This window comes from Oryctolagus cuniculus, chromosome 2, assembly GCF_964237555.1.
Source record: "Oryctolagus cuniculus chromosome 2, mOryCun1.1, whole genome shotgun sequence".
Classification (NCBI taxonomy): domain Eukaryota; kingdom Metazoa; phylum Chordata; class Mammalia; order Lagomorpha; family Leporidae; genus Oryctolagus; species Oryctolagus cuniculus.
In genome coordinates, this window is record NC_091433.1 from 167,213,395 (window position 1) to 167,239,263 (window position 25,869).

At 35.7% G+C, this 25,869-nt stretch overlaps 2 long non-coding RNA genes across 2 annotated transcripts in view; one reads left to right on the forward strand and one right to left on the reverse strand.

The window, feature by feature from the left end:
* LOC103347702 (uncharacterized) overlaps positions 1–25,869 on the forward strand; it is a 465,165-nt gene that overhangs the window by 333,221 nt on the left and 106,075 nt on the right. The window lies entirely within an intron of this gene.
* Positions 15,108–25,869, reverse strand: part of LOC138848643 (uncharacterized) — a 31,741-nt gene continuing 20,979 nt past the window's right edge. Inside the window, exons 3-4 of the long non-coding RNA XR_011386715.1 lie at positions 16,011–16,272; positions 15,108–15,511 (exon numbers count right to left, since the gene is read on the reverse strand). This is a non-coding gene — a long non-coding RNA (uncharacterized lncRNA). The remainder of the gene's footprint in view (positions 15,512–16,010; positions 16,273–25,869) is intronic.

Here is a 25,869-nt window from a genome sequence, read left to right on the forward strand (position 1 = left end):
TGCTGGTATTATACTCATTGGTGAAAGGCTGTTTTTCATCTAAGAGCAATATAAAACAAAAAATGTCTGCATTTGCCATTTTTTTCCACATTATACTAGAGATTGTAGGCAGAGAAAGTCAATAAGAGAAAGGAATAAAAGGCATCTACTGGGGAAAGGAAAAACTAAAGAAATAGCTTTATAAATAACTAAAAGTTCAACATGAAAAATCCTAAGGAATCCAATTGAAAACTATTAAAACTAACAGCTTTAATTTTCATAATATGCATAAAAATTGCTAAGTCCCCAGAATGATCTTTAAAGTCATGTTAATTTCAACAGTCTTGATTTTTAAGGGTTTACACTGTAGAATTCAGTCGTGAATGTAAAATCATTTCCTCAAGCACTATTTAAATGTAGAAAGATTCTATAATTTTATGACCTTATAAATAAACATTAAATAAAATTTAAAGACTGAAGAGTTAAGCATTCAGATTTCATAGAAAAAGATGAGCTAAAATAGTGGGTCTTGATGGTGATTTGGTTAAATATGTTGACTTCAAGTGATTGTGCCCATATGCCTAATGCAAAATCTAACTGAAAAGTAGCACCAGGTAGAGCATTGTGGTTCAGCAGTTAAAGCTGCTGCATGGGACAGCTGTATCTATAAAGGAGTGCTTGATTCAAGTCCCAGCTTTGCCACTTTCAAATTAGTTTCCTGCTAACGTGCATCCTGCAAGGCAAAAGATGATAAGTTAAGTACCTGAATCCCTCTCACCCAAGTGGGAAACCCAACTGGAGTTTCAGGCTGTTGACTTTGGCCTGGCCTAGCCATAGCTGTTACAGTCACTTAAGGAGTGAACAAGCTTTTGGAAAAATCTCTCTTTGTTTCTGTCTGTATATCACTCTGCCTTAAAAATAAATAAACTTTTTAAAACAGAGTATAAGTTAAAAATGAAAACAGGGCATTAAATCATAAGAGAGTTAAATTTTTTATTCAGTGTCAAACATGGATGTTTGTAAACATTTGATTTACTTTTCTTCCATATTTACTTATTACTTATTTGAGAGACAGAAACACACACACACATAGAGATATACATAGAGAGAGATAGAGAGTATGGTAGAGAGTGTTTCCTTTGCTGATTTACTCTACAGATGCACTCAATGGCCATGGTTGGACAAGGGCTGGAGCTGAGAGCTGGGAACAAACTACAGTTCTCCTATGTGTATTGCACAACCTCAATTTCCTGGGCCATCACTCTTGCCTCCCATTGTCTGCATTTACAGGATGCTAGAGTCAAGGGCTAAAGCTGGGAATACAATTCAGGTACTCTGATGTAAGATGTGGGTATCTTACATGTTAGGCTAAATGCCTACTCAGAATATGTCTTATGTCATGTGAAAGTAACATTTTCTACTGCACTGTCTATTTCAGTGGAAAGTGCATTGTACCTAGAGATTTAAAATCCATGGCTATAATCTAGGCCTGGCCATGGCCTAGATATAGAACATCTAAAATGTCATCAGATGTCCTTGTATGAGCCTCAATCAAGTGATAGTAATGGTTATTTTTTCATATGTATAAACCAGAAAATAAATATATATGAATTTTATTCAAATTGTTAAGTTCTTGATACATTCAACATACAGACTATTCGGAGTAGTTCTATTGGCCTTTAGAAGTCTCCATCTCATTTTTATAGTCTCTGTTAATTACTTTCCTGAGAAAATGAAGGAATTATTATATTTTGGTTCTTTATCCCATAGAAAACTGTAAATGATTATATACCTATTTAGTATGCATTTCTTGCGTCTAGTCTTGCTCATAAAAGACAATAAAAGCTTCCTTTCACCTAATAACTGTTTTTGAGATCTTATTTCCTCCTAGAAACTTGAAAAGCCTTGCTTCTAATTCTTCAGAAGCCAGATAAGATAAATAATATTTCCATTTTATAGAAGTAGAATGCATACATATGAAATCAGTGTTTAAACCAGACTGAAGCTAATCACAGGAGTAGGCAGGGAATTAGTAAGACAAAAGCACAAAATACTTGTGAAACTCCTTAAGAACTTTTCAGAGGGCTAGAGGTATTGTCAAGACAACATGTCTCTTACTAACATTGATTCACTACAGTCTTGAGTCTTGTCCTCCTGGACTTTATATGGACTATACTTTGTGAGAAAATGGGCTGGACTCTGAGAACTAATCAGTATCTACTCTACAAGGAGAAATTCTATATATGCTATGTGAGTCTATGTATAGGTAGATAATCAAAGAGAAATTGGAAGAGAAATAAGGATTACACTGTCAAATGGAGCCAAATTCTACCACTTACTTGTCAAAGACTTTGACAAATTATGCAGCTAGTCCTAATCTCAGTTTTCTCATTTGATGTATGGGAGTATTGTTAAGAGGATTACAAAGATTATGTATGCAAAGAGCCCAGTATAGAACCAGAGATATAGAAGTGTTAAAAGGACTTTAGTTAATCAGTTAATCCCCAATTCTTATAATCTTACAATTTTGGTGACTATGGGGAAAAAAGATAAAACCCATGAACTTTTTTGATTAAAATGATTGTCACTAATTTCCTTTACTTAAACTTTTAAAAATATACTTTCTTCATGTAACACGTTTTTGAATGTCTACTAAGTGTCAGGAAACATACTGTGTAGTGGAGATACAGTGGAGAACCAAATAGATATAATTTCTGTCCTCATGGAGAGAGGAAAATCAATCTTTTCATTTACTTCGTTCAACAGATAATGTTAAACACCCACAATGTGTACTATTCTAAGCACTGAGAGTATAATTAATATCAAAGCACATAAAAATCGTTGTCTTTATGAAGCCTGCATTTTCGTGGACAAGATAGAAAACAAACAGGAAATAAGAATTATTATCCTGGATTCTGATATATTTGTTCTCCCCGTTATTGCTTTTCTTCTAGGCACTAGAAGTTGGGGACCAAGGCGCAGTATGAGCTTCTCTCTCTCTCTTTTTTTAACATTTTACCCTCCTAGGAAAAATGATAATTTTGAATACACTGTACAAACATAATACAAGGTGAAAACATTATATGATTGGAGTCCTCCATGCTTGGAGGAAAATAAACATTTAAAAATTATTCTCTCTCTCTCTCTCTCTCTCTCTCTCTCCCTCCCTCTCTCTTTCTCTCTTGCTTGCTCTCTCTCTCACACACACACACGACTGTGCACAATAGTGTCAGAAGATGTATATTAACTATTTCTTTACTTTTCATTTTAACATTCTTTATCTACCACCTTCCCTGCACAGAGCCTGGCAAGCACCTGTCTAAGTCTGATGATGACAAGAAAATGTATTGATATTATTTTAAAATATTTAATTTATCTGAATGGTAAAATAATAGGGAGAGAGGAAGAGAGAGAGAGAGAGAGAGAGAGAGAGACTTTCCATAGGCTAGTTCACTTCCCAAGTACCTGCAACAGCTGAGGCTACACCAGGCCAATGGCAGAGGCAGAAATTTTATTTGGCTCTCCCTCATGAGTGGCTGGAACTCAAGCATTTGTGCCATTATCCACTGTCTTCTCACGTGCATTAGCAAGAAACTGGATGGGAAGATGAAAAGCCAGGACTTGAACTGCCACACCCATATCAGGTGCGGGCATCTTAAGTGGTAGGTTAACACATGTATTGCTATCAGCTATTGTTTCAATGAAAATAATGCATACAAAGAGAAGTTCAGGACACTTGCCCTAACTCTCTTCTGACCAGATTTTCAGTTTCCATTTCCTTAAGCACAGAATTTCTGAAGCTGCTTTTGTATAAGAAATTTTGGCATAAATAGTATGCAAGAAATTTCAGGGTACATGGGATTGTACCTAAATGAACCAAAAGAAGAGTAGTAATTGGGTAAAAAGCATGTGTGTTTATGGATTGAGGTGGGGGAGATATTCTGGGCCCACTTAGCAGCATGCACATTGATGTCAATGGAAATGGTCAATGTGTTACAGAAGTAGAAACAAATATCTTGTGTCTTGAGCATGAAAAACAGAGGGAAAAGGTATATATAACACAACCCTGATGATAAGCAGAACAGACAAGACCTTTAAGAACATTTAAACTCTGGGCATTTGGCCTACTGGTTAAGATAGTACTTAAATGCCCATATCTGATACTGGGTGGGTTTGAGTTATGGTTCTCCTCCAGACTTCATCTTTCTGCTAATGTGTATTGTGGAAGACAGCAGGTGATGGCTTCAGTGGTTGGATTCATAGTGGTCATACTGAATACATTGGAATTTTTTTTCTTGCTCCCATAATTTAGGGAGTGGACTAGTAAATGGGATCACTGTTTCTCTCTCTGTCTCTGTCTCTCTCTTCATCTTTTTTTTTTAATTTTTTAAAATTTTTTATTTAGTAAATATAAATTTTCAAAGTACAGTTAATGGATTACAATGGCTCCCCCCCCCATAATTTCCCTCCCACTCACACCCCTCCCATCTCCCGCTCCCTCTCTCATTCCATTCACATCAAGATTCATTTTCAATTCTCTTTATATACAGAAGATCAATTCAGTATATATTAAGTAAAGATTTCATCAGTTTGCACCCACACAGAAACACAAAGTGTAAAATACTGTTTCAGTACTAGTTATAGCATTACTTCACATTGAACAACACACTAAGGACAGATCCCACATGAGAAGTAAGTACACAGTGACTCCTGTTGTTGACTTAACAATTTGACACTCTTGTTTATGGTGTCAGTAATCTCTTTAGGCTCTAGTGATGAGTTGCCAAGGCTATGGAAGCCCCCTGAGTTCACCGACTTCAATCTTATTCCGACAGGGTCATAGCTAAAGTGGAAGTTCTCTCCTCCCTTCAGAGAAAGGTAACTCCTTCTTTGATGGCCCCATTATTTCCACGGGGATCTCACTTACAGAGATCTTCCATTTAGGTATTCCTTTTTTTTTTTTTTTTTCCCCAGGGTGTCTTGGCTTTCCATGCCTAAAATACTCTCATGGGCTCTTCAGCCAGATCCGAATGCCTTAAGGGCTGATTCTGAGGCCAGAGTGTTGTTTAGGACATCTGCCATTCTATGAGTCTACTGTGTATCCCGCTTCCCATGATGGATTGTTCTCTCCCTTTTTGATTCTATCAGCTAGTATTAGCAGACACTAGACTTGTTTGTGTGATCCTTTTGACTCTTAGACCTATCAGTGTGATCAATTGTGAACTGAAATTGATCACTGGGACTAGTGAGATGGCATTGGTACATGCCACCTTGATGAGATTGTATTGGGATCCCCTGGCATGATTCTAACTCCACCATTTGGGGTAAGTCCAATTGAGCATGTCCCAAATTGTACATATCCTCCCTCTCTTATTCCCACTCTTATATTTAACAGGGATCACTTTTCAATTAAAATTTAAACACCTAAGAATAATTGTGTGTTAATCACAGAGTTCAACCAATAGTACTAGAACAAAACAAAGAGAAAAAACTAAAATGGATAAAGTATTACATTGTACATCAACAGTCAGGACAAGAGCTGATCAAGTCAAATAGATAAATACAAATTAAAAGGGAACAACATCTAAGGATCTTAGGAATTAAGCTGAACAAGAAATAAAAAGGAGAGCCAAGAAGGGTTTTACTGGGGCTGGCATTCTACAAGGCCATTTGGAGAGTGAATGAGCAGATGGGAAACTCTCTCTCTTTTTTTCTCTCATTTACTCTGTTTCTCTCTTCTGTTACTCTGCCTTTTAAATAAATAAATACATAAATATTTTAGAAAAGAAGGGTTTTGTTATTTCATTCTGTCTCACCTGAGATCCTTTTGGATTATTTAAATAATTTTTAGTATTCCATTTTCATTTATCTGTTAGCTTTTGACTATATTGTGTATCTAATCTTTAGTGATTTCTGGAGGGATTATTATATACTTATCTAACTTTCACAGACTAGTTAACAGTTTACCAGTTTGATTCATATATAGTAGCCTTCCAATTATATGGGTCCCATTATCTTCTCTGCTTTATATTATAGTTTCCACTTGCATTAGATTTGCATACATCAGAAATACCATCAGATAATGTTTTGCATATAGTAATATATATATATCCTTTAATAGTTCTATATGTTATAAATGTATCTTTTATAATTATACATATTATATATATAATAGTAATTACATACACTGATAGATGCACATATATATTTAATAAGTATATATTTTTTAAAAAATTAGAGTAAGAATGTTTAACCAAATATTTACCATTTTCTTTTACTATTGAAGTTTCAATATTCCTTTTTTTCTTATTCCACATAGAGCTACAAAATTTCCTTTAATAGTACTTTTTAGAAAATTCATGTGTTAACAAATTCTCCTACTTTTCTCCATCTGAGATTACCTTTGTTACGTACTATTCCTGAAAAAAAATTGTTGAGTAGATAATGTATATATTCACAATTCTTTTTTTCCAACTCATTAACAGTGTCCTTCTCTGGCATCTAACGATTCTAGTGATATATAAGTAGTCACTAGAAAAATTTTCCCAATATGTAACGTTTTATCTCACTATACCTATGTACCTTTAACAATATCTATATCTATGAGTCTTTGATATATAGGCATATAATTTGTAGCACTTTGATGATTAGGTTTGAGGAGATGGTTTTATTTTAATGTACCCTACTGTTTTAGAGTTTTGTGAGCTTCAACAATCTGTAAATTTGAATCCTTAGACAAATTGTTTGTTTTCAGCTGTTATTTCTTCTTCAAAATTTTTTGGGAAAATTTCTTCTCTCATTTAAGAATCTAATGACATAGATGTTAGATCTTGTGATAGATCCCACAGATTCCTGATGCTTTGCTAAATCTCTGATTTTTAGTTTTTATTACTTTCTGTTCTTCAGGTTGGATAATTTCTATTGCTCCATTTTCAAGTTTACAAACTGTCTTTCCTATCTTTCCATTCCACTACTGAGTCTAGTTCATAAAATTTTAATTTATAATTACTATATTTTTCAATGCATATATTTCTAGTTGGTTTTGAATAGTTTTCCATTTTTCTGTGGAGAATTTCTTTCATTTCAAGAGTGTTAGCCTTTGCTTTATGGAGCACAGTTATGTCAACTGTTTTAAAATCTTTGTCTAGGGGTGAGTGTTGGGGAACAGCCAGCTATACTGTCTTTGGGGATGCCTGTATCCATATTGGAGTGCCAATTTGAGTTCTGCTTGCCCCATTTCCAGTCCATTCCTTTGCTAATGCAATCAGGAGGCTGGTTCAAGAGCCTGGTACTCGCCACCCATATGGGAGAGTTAGATGGAGTTCCTGCTTCTGGTTTTGTCATGGCCCAGCACACCTATTGTAGCCATTTGGGGATTGAACCAGTGCATGAGAGATATCTTTCTCTCCATCTCTGTCACTCCATCTTTCAAATAAAGAAGACAAAATCATTCTTCTTTATCTTACAATTCCAACACAATTCCATGAAAATTGTTTGGATTTTTCCTGAGTCTATTTATGCTGAACTCTGGATTGTTTCTTGGGAATTCTGAATATTATCCTATGTGACTCTGGTTCCCAATAAATTCAATAAGAGAATGTCAAGTTATTTGATTAATATATTCATTTATAAATTTGTGTTTACTTATATGTCTGAAAGAGAGAGATTGAGGTTGAGATATACAGAATGAACTCCCATCCATTGGTTCACTATTCAAATACCTATAATGACTAGGATTCATCAGGCCAAAGCCAGGAGCTGGGAACTCGGTCAGGGTCTCCCATATGATTGGAAGGGATGCACTTCTAGAACCATTATTACCATTATCACAGGGTGTGCATTAGAAAGAAGCTGGAATTAGGAGCAGAGCTGGGACTTAAATTCAGACACTATAGTATAATATGCAGCTATTCCAACTAACAGCTTAATCATTAGGGAAAATATTCACCCTGAGTTTATTTATTTATAGTAGACAATGCACCAAGCTGCAAGTTCTGTGTCAATTTCTGATTTACTGTTGCTACAATTTTCATGTCCTTCCATGCTGTTTTAGTCTGTCCCATGCATGAGTCACTCAAGCAGTATGGCCTTTGGACCGTGGTTTACATATTAGTTCAGTTTTTCAAGACTATGATATGCTATTTGGTGTTTGTTCCACCCATTGCAACACGTTACTGATTCAAGGCCTCTATCAGTTCTTTTACATAATTAGGGGATCCTCTCTCCAGTCATCTGCTCTTCACCTCTCACAGTTTCTGGCGCCTGGCAGAGCCTTTTCCTAGTTATTTTGATCAGAATAATGTTTTGTTATAAAAGTGTTCTTAAGCTCACAGAGTCCTATTTTGCTGTTCACTTGAACAGAAATGGAGGGTGGGTTTTATTTCAAAGTTATTTACTATGCATTCTGCAATTGGGCTGCCCTTGGTTCAAAGACAAAAGATAAAGGGGGAATACAATATTAATGTACTGCAGGCTGTTATCCAAGTGTTGACCCTCCCCGCCCCCCAATCCAATCGTGTGACTCTTCATTTTCTGGAGTCCTCAGGAGTTGCTGTTGGTATTCTGGCTACAGTTTTATTTTACATTTTCACTGAGTAGGTGAGATAGACTATAGTGAGTTTAATCTCTGTTCATTAACACTGAAAATTTACAAGCATAGCTAAATTTTCTGATTTTTAATTAATTTCACTTTTTTATTTGAAAGACACCAAGAGAGAGAGAGAGAGAGAGGAAGAGAGAGAGTGAGCTCCCCATTGCAGGTATACTCCACGAATGTGCAAAGTTGAGGCTGGGCCATTCCAAAACTGGGAGCCTAGAACTCAATCTGGGTCTCTCCTGTGGGTTGCAGAGACCCAACTACTTGATCTAACATCTGCTGACTCCCAGGGTGTGCTTTAGCAGGAAGACAGAATAAAGAACAGAGCTTGGATTCAAACCCAGGTACTATGAAATGGGATGCAAGCATCCCAGGCAGGGTCATAGCAGTTCTCCCAAATGCCTATCTCATTGGCAGTTTATTTATTTTTTGGAGAGGCACAGTGATCAACATAAATGTGCAGACTCCACACATGCCTGAAATGGAAGAGACTGGTTCTGGCTGAAGATAGCCAGGGACTCCTTCAGCTTGGGCAGCTGACACCCAAGGACTTGGTCATCACCTGTTGCCTTCCAGGTGTATTAGCAGGAAGCTGCAGCAGCAGCAGTGGATCGAAAGTAGACACAGGACTAGATCCAAGGTGCTCTGATATAGATATGGGTATCTCAAGCTGTGTCTTAACTGGCTGTGCACAGTGCCCACCCACATTGATACATTTCATTTTTATTAGAGATGTATTTATTTATTTGAAAGGCAGAGTTACGCAGGCAGAGAGAGAGAGGGAGAGAGAGAAGCAGAGAGAGGCCTTCCATCTGTTGGTTCACTCTCCAAATGGCCACAATGGCCAGAGCTGTGCCAATCTGAAGCCAGGAGCCAGGAGCCAGGAGCTTCCTCCAGGTCTCCCATGTAGGTACGGGGGCTTAAGCACTTGGACTATCTTCTGCTGCTTTCCCAGACCATAACAGAGAGCTGGATCAGAGGCTGGTTCTCGCACTGTTGCCCATATGGGATGCTGGCACTGAAGGCAGCAGCTTTACCCACTATGCCACAGCGCCAACTCCACATTGACACGTTTTAAACAGCAGGTTCAAACCACCAATTTCTCTTTTAGAGATGATGATAATGAAAGATAAAGAGTATGCAATGGGATGTATACTTCTGCAACCCATAAAAGAAGAGTGATTAGGAAATGTAGCAGTTGGACACCAGCCTTTCCTCTATCTTTCTTTAAGAAACAAGAGCATGGTGCCAATGCAGTAAGTAAAGCCACCACCTGTGACATTAATAAACCATATGGGTGCCAGTTCATGTCTCGTCTCAGCTGTACCACTTCCAGTACAGTTCCTTGATTATGGCATGGGACAAACAGTGGAAGATGGACCAAGTGCTTGGGCCCCTACACCCACATAGGAGAAGCTCCTGGCTTCTGGCTTTGGCCTGGCCCAGCCCACCTGCTGCAGCTATTTGGGGAGTAAACCAGTGGATGGAAGATCTCTCTCTCTCTCTCTCTCTCTCAACTGTAAGTTTTAAATAAATAAATAAATAAATCTTATTAAACAGGTTGTTAGAAATCAATATTACCATTTGTAACATAGCAGTAAAATAAGAGTAGCACACAGAGAAACAGTTGAACATGATCAGTGTTAGTGTGGAGCTTCCTGTATCTGATTTATATGTAAACATGATGAGACATTATTTAGCAGCTGCTTTTTATTGAACATATACAGATGAAAAAACTGCACATGGCTGGAAGGTTAATTTATTCTTACATTTTTCTCCAATTTATGTGTAGTGCATCTATCTTGTTTTTGAGGAATTGCAAGCTCCTTGTTGATAAGAACTCCAGCATTTGCTTTTTGCACAACTCAGAGTGTATAATGTATTATACCATATCTAATATGTATCAAGAAAATTATCAGTAAATTTAAATTAAAACAAATACTTCCTTCATATATACAACAGATATAAAATACAACCATCTCATTTGCATGCTTAAAGCACTTTTCAGTATCTCTCCTTTTTTCTTCACTCTAATTGGATTTATACTCAGCTTGAAGAAAGTCAGTAACTGCAAGTAGATTTAGAAATCTATTAATATTGTCATTCCTGAACTAGATATTGATAGCAATGGTAATAAAGATTCAATGTTATCCTTACAGTGGGTCAGGGTTGTCTGGAAATTGAAATTAAATGGCAAGAATGGAGATACATCTTAAATTGTAAAGTGCCATCTAAATATCAAGTACCGTTCTTGGGACACCCACATTCCCAACAGCATGTCACTCATTGATCTATACTCAAACTCAAACCACATGAGGAGGGATGTTAACAGGTCATATTACTGTATATGACTGCAGTTATTTATTAATTCCTTCCACTTCCAATGTGATCAGTAGCACACTAATAAGCAGAAGAATGAGATTATTTTAGATTATTTTTCTCATTTACCATTCACTGCCCTTTAAAAACAGACATATCATTGATTTTCTTTTTGTTTCTTAGCTGTAGCTGGCAGAAGTAGAAGTGACATTCTTGACCTTCTTGATGTTACACAACTTGTAAAATTAAATCATAATGACAGAAAAGGGGAAGTAAAATTATTGACACCGTTCTATATCAGTTAGATAAATTGAGTAAATATTTCACAATGTTTGGTGAGATATAGCAGAACAAATAGATTATTATATATGCTAGTCAATTATGGATGTGAGTCACTGAAGAATACATATCCTAGATACATGGTTATAATAAAATAGTGTCCTGCCTATTTGGTAATACCATGTTTACAATCACCAGCTGGATGAAAATACCTGGGTAAGCAGCTATTTTCTATTTACCTAGAAATCCATATTTCATTTTGGAATGAATTCAACTTATGCATTGATGTGTATTACTTCAATATCAAAGCAATTTTATGAACTGGAAACCCTTTAAATGGATACGTTTACCATAGTGCTCTTTGCATTTATTGAAGAATAATTAGAAATAACAGTAACTTATTCAGTGATTCAAAGTGGTAACTGGCAAAGATAATACTAAAAGTGTCTAACAGTTCTTTCCCAATAGGAACTAACAGAAATAAACTTACATAGTTAAAATAGTGCATAGTTAAATTTCATGTAGTTATAACTTTCTCATGATGAATTTGCAGTTGACTAAATCTACATGGGAGATATTAGTTCTTGTTTTAAAAATTATTTATGAGAGGGAGGGAGAGAGGGAGGGAGGGAGAGAGAAAGAGATTGATTCCAATCACTGGTGGGGGGGGGAGGGTGAGAGAGAGAGAGAGAGAGAGAGAGAAAGAGATAGAGGAAAGGAGAGAGAGAGAGGGAAGGAGAGAAAGAGACAGGGAGAAAAGTTCCAAGCACTGGTTCACTTTCCAAATGCCTGCCACTTTGGGGGCTGTGCTGGGGCCCAAGCCAAGAACTGTGAGTGCAGTGTGGGTGTCAGGAATGTGATTATTGATTCATCACTGCCTCCCAGGGGCTGCATTAGTAGGAAGTTAGAGTCAGAAGCCAGAGCTGAGGATCAAAACCAGGTATTCTGATGGGGTACAGAAATGTTCCAACTACTAGGCTAAATGACTGCTCCCCGTTTTGTTATTTTGTTAATTTATCTTTCTTCTTTCATACCATGAATATGTCATGCTCTCCTTGTCAGAGAAGTTTTATTTCCAGATACATCTAATGACTTTATAACTTAGGATTTCTACCTATTTTTCCCTGTCTGTAAAGCATCTGTTGTTCAGCAGTTTAGATTCTTTAGAGAAGGTTAATGATATCTTGTTAATATTATGGAGGAAATGAGTCAATTACATCATGTGTGAAATGGAACAAAGAGACAATACATATGTTCATTTTTGGTCAGAATAGTCCAATATTAAGGAAGTATGGAGGGGGTTAGGATTACAATAGGATTCTAATTAACTGGCTCAGTTTTTCCATTGCAAAAGACTTTAGGAATATGAAAATCTCTAGTCATTAAGAAATTGTGTAAATTAATGCTTTATTAATATATGGTATTCAAGTTATCTAAATGTTAATATCACTTTGCTGAATTAGCACATGAATTTGGAGAAAAACCTTTACTTGAATACAATAACTATTAGATTAATTTTGCTCATTGTTTCCATCTGTGGATATAAAAGCTAAGGAAAAAAAAATATGTGTGCCTGGGGTTGGAAAATTGAAAATCTAACAATAAGTGACTAACTGTAGTTTAATATTTATTCTAATAAAGCCTTAGTCTTCTGTTATTACTTTCTCTGAACTTCCTAGTAGATTTTGAACAGATAAGGACAGGTACTATTCATTTATTTGTCTTCAAACAATTCAGTTAACAAGATAATTAGTGAATAGCAAATTAAATAAATAAATTTATCAATGATTGTCTAATTTAATAAAGAAGTCTTAGAGACTTGATGATTTTCTTGGAAATAAAATTTGGGGCTTAGTTTCTCATTTTGTGTTAAGTACATTGTAGAAGATTGGTTAATGTGTGGTTAGGGTTGGTTAAAGTCCAGGCTTTATTACGTACTCATGAGAATCAGTTATCAAGACTGCAGATTTCCAAGATTTCTCAAAGTAGATTTTGTGGGTGGTTTATGGAATATAGCAGTATTATACTTATATGCCACACCTGTGCTGTTCATCTTAGCACAGATGCTCTATATGGAATTCTCTGAATGATTTGTAACAATAGCCTTGCCACTCCAATTTACCTATCAGTTCCTGTGTGGCTCAATTTTCATAGGGCATATGAATATGCAGCTATGTAATCATTTCTAAATCTATCTTTAGTTCTGTTCTCTCTCTTTCTATCCATCATTTCCAGCAGATAACTTCAAAACGTATCTGAAAAACTGATCATTCCTTTATTGTTTACAATTAAGTGTTTTCCACATTTAATGCTCACAGGGGAACTTGAAAAAAATTGTATCCCCTATTTAGCAAAACTCATTGTTCTCCCATGACTAATACAATGATGCACCTAGATGAGAAAATAGAAGAATACTGCCAAAAATCTAAATTAGCTTATCTGTTTTCTACTTGGAAACCTGCCATCAATTTACATGTGGACTTTCTTATATGATAAACCAATACAAGCATGCATCAGCATATATTTTGGGTTAAGACATATAAAATATGCTTATTTAATTTAGACCCAAATGATTTCACTCTTTCTCTTTTAATTTAAAACTGATTTGAAGCCAAATTATGAAAATATTTGCCATGGAAAATAAGGTGTTATAAATTTCAAGCTGTTAACTCTCAATGTATCAGAAGGCTGACATTTTATTTAATGAGCCTACTTTAAGGAACCTTTGCATGAAACAACAACAAAAGGTCTGTAAAGATAATTCTCATATTTAAAAATTGCAATAATTGCTAAGTACCTATTACCTGAAATTTGTCCATTAAAATAGGAGCCGAATAGAGAATGGATGAGGAAAATAATTTAGATATATCCTTTTCCTCTAAAGGTGTTTAACTCTTGCCTACAAAAGGGGTAAAAGCTGAAAACCTGCTAAGGGATTTGTTCAGAACAGTTAATAATTGTAACAAAAGAAATGAGGTGAGGAGCTGGCATTGTGGCATATCAGATAAGGTCACTGCCTATGACACCAGCATCCCATATGGGTGCCGGTTCATGTTCCTGCTGCTCCACTACTGATCTGGCTCCATGCTAATGGCCTGAAAAAGGCAGCAGAAGATGGTCCAAGTGTTTGGGCCTCTGCAAACCCTCCTGGTTTTGGTCTGGCCCATTCCTGGCCATTGCGGTCATCTGGAGAGTAAATCAGTGGATGGAAGGTGGATATCTCTCCCCATACCCTTCTCTCTCTCTACTCTGACTTTCAAATAAATTAATAAATCTTTAAAGAAGAAAGAGAAGGGGAAGGAGAAGGAGGGGAGAGTAGGAGGGGGAGGAGGAAGAGGAAGGGGAGGAGGAGGAGGAATTGGGGAGGAGGAAGAGGAGGAAGAAAAAAATAGGGGATATTTTTCTCCCAATAGAATAACTGTAAGGAGTTTAGAAGAGCAAGATATAAGAAGAGAACTGCACCTGTGTTTTGTTCCAGAGGCATAGTTCTAAGTACAGCAAAACTCTGGGTCTGGGATACCCATGATAAAAAGAACAGAGTGAGTTTAAATAGTATGTAACAGACGGCACAGAGTCAGAGAACTGAATGAAATCTGTGTTGTCAGTTTTTGGGCAAAAAGGACACTGTACACTTCTAAGATGTGTCTCTTAACCAGCAAGTTGTCTGTGTGTTCTCCATGTTCCTGTTTTGAGAACTAAATTCCCATGAGATATGATTGATAAGTGGGTCTATTGGGAGGTAGCAAATCATGAAAGTTCCACATTCATGAACAGATTCATGACTTTCTGAAAGTATTTGAAGGAAGGAGTTCACCCCTTTTCTACTCTGCCTTCTGTCGTGTGAGAACGCAGCATTATTCTTTTTCAGGGAATGTGTCATTCAAAGCACTGTCTGGGAAGCTGAATGTAGTTCTTCCTAGACACTGAACCTGCCATTGCCATGACTTTGGGCTTCTCTCCCTCTAGAAATGTTAGATATAAGTTTCTGTTCTTTGTAAATTACCCAGTCTATGGAATTCTATTATAGTAGCAAAAATGGACTAAAATAGCTAAGTAAAATGATTTTAATAAATATTAATTCTGGTACATGTTATATTAAGGCAGGAGATCTTGGCATAAATAGAGTTGAGAGAAGTTAGTGGAGTGAGCAGGATAAATAAGGAATTGAATTCCAAACCAGTGAGGAAAAGTGGCAACAAAATTGTCTCAATAGGAACTAAAATGTATATTTACTCTTGAAAGATGGTTTTTCTGGAGACACCATTCTAGAATAATGGTTATTTTCTCACCACACCATTTCTGGTTTATCATTCCTTCATCATTGATTGTCCTTTTGACCTGGAACAATTTAAACTTATTAGTTAATTGCTTTCTGTAATTTTAAAAGAATGTACAAAGATAGGGATTTCTAATTATTTTTTCTTCATAGTATATAATATTTATTTATTTATAGTTTCTAGAGCTATAAGTATTTCAAAAAATTCCCAGTCGATATATCTTCTACTATTCCCTTTCTTCCAACTTTCCTGTTCTATGTCCCTTGGCCAGTAGTCAGGTGTCTTTAGATTTTTCTCATCCCATACATTTTATCACTTAATCCTTACTTCCTATTTTTGCACCCTATCTATGTGCTACATTCTTAATTGCTTTAGTGCTCACTGTCAATTCAGTAATTCTCATATTAGTTGTACTAATCTAATATTTAACCTTTTCAATGGATCTTATAGTGTTTTTATAATGTTTATTTAGTTTTATATCTTCCAAATCATACTATAGTATCTTCTTACTTTATGATGTTTATGTGTTAAATGTTTTTAAACAAATTTCATTCACATACATTTTCATTATCTTTCAGTATAAGGTTTGTGGGTTTTGGGTTGTTGTTATTCTGCCACATGATGACTTATTTTTGGTGGTTGTTTTGGATATTGATATTTCTTGTTCGGAGTCTTGTAGGCATAGGTTAGTCATGTTTTTACTCCCAAAAGGATTTGTCTTAACTTCCGAAGCCAGGCAGTGCTAGTTTTTCTCTTGGGTTGAATTCTTCAGAAAAGATGATCAAAGGAGAGTTTTTTTATGGTGTATGTTAGGGATAAAACCTGCAAGGACAAGAGGGAAGCATGAGTTGGCAGAGTGAGAAATTGAACAGCGAGGCAATTTTTGCTGATCCTACTCCACAGTGATGAAGCTTGGATACCTGAAGAGTCACCAATCAAATTAAAACGAGAGCAGGGAATGTGCTTCCCTGTATAACCCGTGGTTAGATTTGGTGTCACCCTGGGAGGTTGGTGCAAGATTGGGTGGTATAGTTTCCTTGACCAAGGGTGATTCATGGGCAAGGATGAAACATACAAATCATTGACAATGTGCCCTCAGGAACTAGGAGGGTGAGGGCTTTGCTCCTAAAGGGTGTCTTGGGTATCACAGCAGTCCACTCTTTATGGTCTAAGATCATCTAATCTGGGAACAGCTCTTCTAGGATTTCGTTTGAGCCTTATCCTGAGGAAACATAAGGGAAGTTGATGGGGGCAAACTATAATTTCAAGTTGCTCCAGGTTGTCTCAAGTTTGTAACTGACAATTTTTTTTCTTTCTCTACTAACCATTCGAGATTTATCTCACCCTTGGCTAACAACTCTAATGATTTAGGTGGCTAATTAGTGATTTGACAAAGCCACTCATTCTTGAAATGTCTGAGTTTCTAATTACTGTGTCCTCAGATTATAATTTCAGAACTTGTCCATTTATCATCAAAATTGGACAAGTTATTACCAAGTAAAGCTGTAGTGGATTTCCTGGGAGCCATACATATACTTCCTTGCATCCATTGATTAACAAAAAACCTTCCTTCTTATGATCCAGCTCAATTTCTCCTGGTAGTATTGAGATTATTATTTGCCTGATTATCTTTGGGCATGAAAAGTTAAAAATGACTGGCTGGCAGTCATAGCTTGAATTTTAATGGGATTCTTGTCCTTTGATGCAAACCTTCTTTCCTTGGTATTCAGGGCATTGAGATCTAGATAGCCTAAATGTGCAGGGGCAAAAATGCTAAGTGATCCAATATGAGTACTGGGGCCAATCTTACATCAATCTCATGGTTCCTGGATATATGTATGTTATGTGTGGAAAGACAGTAAAGTAGTCATTGATTAAAAATATTCATTGCATCCTAGAAGATATGTCACCATCTTTGTAGAATAACATTTCTAAGTATAATTTTCAAAAGACTATTCCGTTCCTTTGCTGGGCTGTCAATAGACACTATGGAGACAAGTGACTCTAATTCTCCTTTCATTAACACTGTTTTCTTTTTTCATGGCACTGTTGTTTATAACATGTCTGTGGATAGAACATTCAAAAAACTCTAGATAGTGCTGCTATCCAAGACTCTATGATAAATAGCTGTAGCTTCCTGAATAAAAGAGGTGCAACATAATCAGCTTATCTTGAAGTGGCTGCTAGAAAGATGCAGTACTTTGTCAGGGTCTCAACATTAGTGTTGTTAGGATGTTAGACAATCACAGTATAAGAAAATAAATAAGCATAAATAAGCCTAGGTTAGTGGTAATCCAGGTTGTAGGGTTCATGCATAGGTTCTATCTTTGTCTTCATGACTATTTCACCATGAGCCCATTATGACAGTACAGCGGTGGCCAATGGCAGAGGCTAACTGATAAGAGAACATATCCTTCTATCTATTTGTTTGCTTAATACCTCTTCCATAGTGGATCCTCAATGGTGGCTATGAGTATGTAGGCTGAACATTTTTATTCTTTTTATTCACTCCTATCTAAAATCAATATGAATATTCTTTAGAATACTTTATACTCCATATTGTGGGCCAAGGAAGAGGTAATAATATAGCACTAATATATTAAAAGGCTCTGAATCTGCTTGTAAGGTTTAGTTGTGCCCTCCTATGCTGTTTATACTCAGTCTTGGATATATCTCCCAGTCTATTATGGAATGGTGTTAATTCCATTCAAATCTGTAGTCACAATGGGCCACTCTAGTCAGGTAGTCACTTGAAGTTGAATAGTAAAGTTTTCTATTTCTATCAAGCCAAATACTCTGTTAGATGCTATTTTGATTGGTATGGAGTTCAGTGATTCAGATAGAATTGCTTGCTCCAGAATTCTGAGGCTCTGTAGCCTCTTCTCCTATTAGAATTGTTCATAAACTCCACTTGGAATCTTTTTCTACTTCACGTATCTCTAAATTATAGGATCTATCAGGTCAAATTGCTTATTTTTAGAACAATTTTTCTATATTTAGTGGCTCCTAAGGCCCTACTTTTTTATTTCTGGACTCTTCAAAATTAAAAGAAAGCTTTTCTTATCAGCCAATAAATATATTGAAATAATAGCTCTAAATGTAAAACATGTTACTTCTAGAATTGAAGGGACTATTCTAAGCAATGCAGTTCTTTCTTATTGGAGGGAAATATGACTTGAAAATACATCGTTCTTTACATTTAAGAAAATGTTCCATCATGACATAGACCATTAGAAAACTAACACTTCACTAATAGTGTAATATTCTGGATTTTATAATTTTTATTTTCCACTGTTTGGAGTGGATATATCTTAACAAGTCACCCTATGAACATGATACTTTGTGGTCCTCTGGCTTAATATTTGTGTTATATTCATTACAGTAGACTAATTTGTATCTGTGAAATGTCTAGATAGTACAAGTTCTTTTAGACTATTTCATGACAGAGGGTTGGGGAATTAATTGCACTGGTATCCACAGTGAATGTATACTATTATTAATTCCATATGAATGTAGGCTGCTTCTGATCTTAGTTTCAGAAAGACAGGGGGAAAGTTTCACTCACTTCAAACCATTTATAATGCATTTTAAGCCATAGTAATTGGTTTTCACAAGTTAATAAATCTGGAAATGCAAATGCAATTTTAACCATTACTTGGTTAATAACCAAGTCAGTAGGCCTATTTGCAGAATTCAAGTGCATATATGAGAATTCATTTAAGTGGATGTTAGAGTATTGTAAAGTCCAGATTATTGAAACTACACTAGTTATCTGACTCTTTAAGGATTGCACTAATCTCTGTAATTCTATCCAGGATGAGGCATTGGTTTTATTTCATTTGTTTTAAATGTTAATTTTTAAGTCATCTTTGCAGTGTAATAAATGCCATTATGACTTAAATGCACATTCTAGTTAATTTTTGTTATTTGTAAATGCCTGTACAAATGCAACAACAAAAAATATAGATCATCTTCACTTTAGTTACATCTTTGTACTTTTGAAATTACTGATCTTGATTCTTCCACAATAATATTGCCCTTTTTAGAATGCCATACAAATTGATTCATATGTTTTCTTTTCTTTTTGATTTATAATTAGCATAATAATTTTGAGATTAATTCATGCTGTTGTATGTATTTGTAATCTATTTTCTATTATCATTGAGTAGTCATATAGTTAACTCTAGATAGTATTTGAATTCTATCTAAGTTTTAGTCATTATGATCAATGTTGACATGAATATTCATGTACACATCTTGGGTAGAGTGATGTTTTCATTCATTTTAGATAAGTATGTGGAGTGGAATGCTTGAAAACAATGGTCATTATTTAAATTTACAAGATACTTCCATAATATTTTCAAAGTGGCTATGTAATTTTACATTCAGATAAGTAATATATGAGAATTTTAGTTTCTCCACACTCTTGCACACATTTATTTTTTAAAGACTTATTTATTTATTTGTTTATTTGGAAGAGTTACAGAGAGAGAGGAAGAAACAGACAGATCTTTCATCCACTGCTTCACTCACCAGATGGTCACATTAGCCAGGGCTGGGAAAAGCTGAAGCCAGGAGCCAGGAGCTTCATGCAGTCTTCCATGAGGGTAGCAGGGGCCTAAACACTTAGGCCATCCTCCCCTGCTTTTTCCAGACCACCAGAAGGAGCTGATTTGGAAGTGGAGCAGTCAGGACACATACAGGTACACACATGCGATGCTGTTGTTGAAGGTGGAGCCATACTTTCTACGTGCCACAACACTGACCTCTGTGGTGTATATTTAGAATATTCAGTCTATGTAGCATTAGTCAATCTAGTGGTGTATTAATACGTATGGTGGTTTTAATTTGCCATTTTCTGAAATCTCATCATGTCAAACATCTTTTCCCCTGCTTATTAATCACTCATATTTGTTCTTTTATAAAGTGTTCTGTGTAAATGCTTTACTAATTTTTAAGAATATGGTTATTTTCCTATTGTTGAGTAATACGAGTTATTAACATGCTCTAGATGAAAACATTTTGCCAAATATATACTTTACAAAACTTTTCTCCTGGCCCATGGCTTGACTTTTTGTTTACTTAACTATTCAAAGTAAAAGATTTTAATCATCATTAAGTCTGTTTTATGAAATTCTACATATAGTCTGTGTGTTTAATATCTTTTTAGAAATCATTGCCTAACCTATTGTTGTATTTTAGAATATATATCTTTTACCTTTTACAATAAGATCTGTGGTGTGGTTAATAATTGTGTGATCTGAGATGAAGATAGAAGTTCATTTTTTCTAGACAGCTACCTAGTGGTTCAAGTACCAATTTCCCCATTTAATTACTTCATCATCTTCTTAGAAAATCAATAGACTATATAAGTATGGATCTGTTTCTGGACTATATTCTGATGCATAGCCCTATATTTGTATCCTGTCTCCAACTGTCTTGCTTCTTGTTTCATTATAAGTTTCAAAATCAGGTCTTGTAAGTTTTAGAAACTTATTCTTTCTTTTTGAAAACGTTTTAGATATACTAGACAATTTGCCTTTCCATACAAATTTAAAATCAGCTTGTTAGTCTCTTTAAAGTGATCTGTTGAGATCTTGTTAAAAATGGCATTGATTCTGTGGGTTAATATGGGGAACTATTAATCAGGGTTTTCTGGAGACAGTGAAACAGAATAGATAGATGACAGTCATATGTCACGGGTGTGTGTGTGTGTGTGTGTATGTGTGTGTGTGTGTGTGTGTGTGTGGAGAGAGGGAGAGGGAGGAAGAGAGATTAGCGGCGAGAAACACAGTTTATGGAAACTGGCTTATGGAGATTGGCTAATGCTATTATGGAGGCAGAGAAGTCAACTGCAAGTGAGAAAATTGGGCAAATTGGTGCTGTACTTCATGTGATTAAGTCCAAATCTGAAAGCTTGAAAAGCAGGAATATCAATGTTCAAAGGCAAGAGGAGATAGATGTTCCATTTGGAGAGAAAATTTATCATTTGCCTCTTTTCTGTTCTGTTTAAGCCACAACAGATTGGATGATGCTGGCCAACATTGATGAGGGCATTCTTTACTCAGTACATCAGTTCAGAGGATTACCCCCCACATAAGAACATGAGAGCATGAGAGTAAAAAAATAAATTGTCATCATGCTTTCAAAGTATCATAAATGTCACTCTCCCCAGAAGTATATGTACAGACACACTTAGAATTAATGTTTTACCAGTTATCTGGGCATCTCTTAGCTTAGTCAGTTTGATGCAAAAAAATTAACCATCATCTTAAAAAAAGTGAATCAACCAATCCATAAACAATGCATATCTCCATTTCTTTTAAAATTACTTGAGTTCTTTGTGAAACAGTACATTGTTTACTGTGTATAATTCTTGAATATGGTTTATTCTTTTTTTTTTTTTTTTTTGACAGGCAGAGTGGACAGTGAGAGAGACAGAGAGAAAGGTCTTCCTTTGCCATTGGTTCACCCTCCAATGGCCGCCGCAGCCGGTGCACCAGGCTGATCCGATGGCAGGAGCCAGGTGCTTCTCCTGGTCTCCCATGGGGTGCAGGGCCCAAGCACTTGGGCCATCCTCCACTGCACTCCCTGGCCACAGCAGAGAGCTGGCCTGCAAGAGGGGCAACCGGGACAGAATCTGGCGCCCTGACTGGGACTAGAACCCGGTGTGCCGGCGCCGCAAGGCGGAGGATTAGCCTAGTGAGCCATGGTGCTGGCTGAATATGGTTTATTCTTAAGTACTCCTAGAATTTGGTTTATTCCTAAGTACTCATTTTTAGGATATCATTGAAAGTGTTGTAGTTTTTGCCTGGTTTATTATAGCACTGAAATGAAATTTTGAGTATTAATCCTGTACCATGCCACTTTGCTAAATATACTTGTTGATTTTTGTAGCTTTGAGATTGATTGATTGATAGATTTGGAAGGGAAGGAGGGAGAGAGAAGAGAGAAATCCATTCCATGTGCTTGTCTGCTCCCCAAATGAATGCACGTATGGGCTGGCCAGATTTAGAAGCCTGAAACTCAATATCCTACATGAGTGGTAGGGATTCAAGTACTTGAGCTGTCACCTGACACCTCCCACAGTGTGCATTGTAGGATTCTGGACTTGAAAATAGAACTGGAACTTGAATCCAGGCACTACAATATGGGAGGCAGGTGTCCCATTCAGTAACTTATCTACTGCACCAAATGGCCACATATTGTAGCTTTTTAATTGAGTCAGCAGATTTTCTAAATAAAAATGAGATTATCTGTATGTGACTAATTTATTATTATTTATTCTATTTAGAGAACCACAATTTCTTGAAGGAACTAGCTAATTTATTTTGCTCTACAGTCTTCAGCCACATGAGAACAAAACATTTGCCTCTACTGCCATGTGAGAACAGAGGGAAAGTCCTCACATTTATCTGAGATTTCCAAGGCTCCAAAATTATGAGAACTAAGTTCCTATTGCTTGTAAATTACTCAATCCGAAGAATTTTGTATCAAGACAATGGACAAAAATACCATACTTCTTTGCATTCTTGTGATTACTTTAGATATTATATTCATTTATGTATTTTCACACACCACTTAGATTTGATGTTATAATTGATGTATATTTTAGAACTGTAATTATTAATTTATAATATTACTGTAACTTATTGATCCTGCAACTTCACATGCCCTCTTTTCTATAATTGTTACAGCTTATATTGTTACAGATGACAAATTAATTATCAACCTAAGAAATCACTGTTGGGGAGTTTTTGATATGAACAGTTACATGGTTAATAAATAAATCAGTGGGGAAATAGCAGCTAGAGAAATACACAGTCTTTTTCACAAATCCAATATTTTTTGTCTTCATTCTTTTTTGAGGATCTCTATTTTCATTTGCTGTTATTTCCCTTTATTTTTGAGAACTTTTAAAACTACTTTTGGATAGAAGATATCTGGTGATGTATTTTCTTTCTTTTATCTTTTATTTGCTTTCATTTTAAAATGATATTTTTATAGAACACAGTTTATTTACCAGCACTTTGAGAAAGCCATTCCATTGTACTTTCCTATCTTCCTTGTTTCTGATGAGAAGATAGCCATTAATCAGTTTGTTGTTCCTCTGTAAGTAATATGTTCCTCTCTGTTGCTTTCGGAATTTTCTCTTTGTCATTGACTTTTAGTAGCTCCTTGTGATTTGCCTCAGCGTGGTGTATGTGTATGTGTGTGTATTCTCTTTTGTTTTAATTTAGCTTATTTAATCTGCAAAACTCCGACTTACGTTAAATTTAGTGAATTACTGGTAATTTTTTCAATATTTGATTTTCTGCCTGGTTCTCTCTTCTTTCCTTATAGTATTTCAATTACATGCATGCATTATAGTTTGATATCATTTATCTGGTATCTAATGATCTGTTATTTCTAATTATTTTCTTCTAGCTGTCATCCACCTTGGATAAGTTCTGTTGTGTTCTCTTCAAATTCACTTACTGCTTTCTCTGTTGTGTCCATTTAGTGGTTAAGTCCACTCAGTGAATTTTATTTCAGAAATTATACCTTTTCATTCAATTATCTCTGCTTGTTTCTCTACTTGTTTGTTTTTTCTCTAATGATACTTTCCATTCCCATAATGAAATTTTGTCTATTTTAATCATATTTTGTTTTTGGTCATTGAGGATTGTCATAAAAACTGCTTTCAAATTTTCTTTACCCACATGATTCTAATATCTGATTATTTTGGAGCCATAGTTGATTGCTTCTATTTTATCTTGATAATGTGTTAAATTTTCTTTGTTCCTTGTATATCAGAGAATTTAAGAATTTATTTTGAACACTTTGGATGATAGGTTATGTAAAATTTGACTTGTCTAGTGTTGTTTTAAAAGGTGATTTTGTTGGCTGGGCTTGATCTATAAACTCTGTTGCTTGGTCAGCTATTCACTTTCAGTTCTTTCTTTCTCTTTTAACTGAGTTACTTTGAGTATGTTTAACATGAGTGGTTTAGAAGTCAGCCAGAGATATGGATAGACAGAGTTTAGGGATTTTCTTTCTGAGTTATTCCTTTCCAGTGTTCATCCACTCCAGCATTCCTGCTCTCCTAGTTTCTGTTTTCTGAATCTCCAGGGTAGAAAACCCATGAGGTTTTCCACTTAAGCTCTGCTTTTGCTGTGTACAAAGAGTACACTTCATTTTCAGTGGGATAAAATCAGATAGAAAGGAACTTGCTGGTACAGGCTCTTAGTCCTTCCTTCAAGTAGACAGATATAATTCATGCCTTGTTTTACATTTAGTCCAGGTTTCTGATTGTTTTATGAAGAGATTTATCTCATTGAGTCTAGTCAAATCTTCTATTTTACCCAAAAGTAGAAAGGTGAAAATATTATTATTTAAAAAAATTTTTTTTCAGTTCCATAGTCTGTTACTAGCATGATGTTTTCACCCCAAAGGCCAAGGAACCAATATGAGATTCCTGACAACAATCAAATATGTCTACTACATTATATATTTTGGAAAATGGATGGGGCCACCAGATGGCTCCATGGACTCAATGGATACACTATTAACTATCCACTATTATCTGCTTGTACCAAATATTTATTAATCCAAAACCTATATGTCTCACTTTAAGGAAGGGAGCATAAAAAAATTGTGTTCCTCAAGGATAAATGTCAATTAATACCTGGCCTGAAAGTCCTGGAAATAGCTGAGAACCACACCCCTCCCACTCCTTTTGCCATGTGTGCAGTACACAGAAAATGGCCATTAGTTGCACTGGGGAAGGTCTGGGAGAATCATTACCATATGTAAATCTGTGGAGATGAAGACCCTTTATTTAGTCAGTGTAACTAAATCCTAAAATTGGCTTGGGTCTAGGACTGGAATTCTTTTGTAAGTAACTTCCTTCAGCCTCCATATTCTCTAGTTTTTATTTCTTTGGTTTATATAGTTTTGTTTTCTCAACCTCAGTACTATTGCTATTATAAGCAAAAGGGATTTTTATTGTGGGAAATTGTTGTATGCATTGTAGGATGTTTAACAGCACCCCAGCCCTCTACATACAGCTGGAGAACATCCCTTAAATTTTGATAGCCAAATGTTTCCAGATCTTACCAGATATCACTTGGGCAGCAGTAGGTGTGTCAAAATTACTCCTGATTTAGAAATAACTGGTATAGGTTAATGAATAATAATGCCCCTGCTATGTAACTGTCTTGAACTTAGGAAGTTAAATTTCTATTAATTCATGTAATTCATTTGAAATCATCTTGGCTACCACTTTTTCTTGGTCAGGTCATTAAAATAATTCAATCTCTCTTGCTTTTGATTATTGTCATCCTTTGCCCTCTATTTCAACTGAGATCCTATCATCTCCATTTCTTTTAGTGAGTTCTGTATCTCTTATTGTTAGATTTAGCCCACAGAATACAGGCA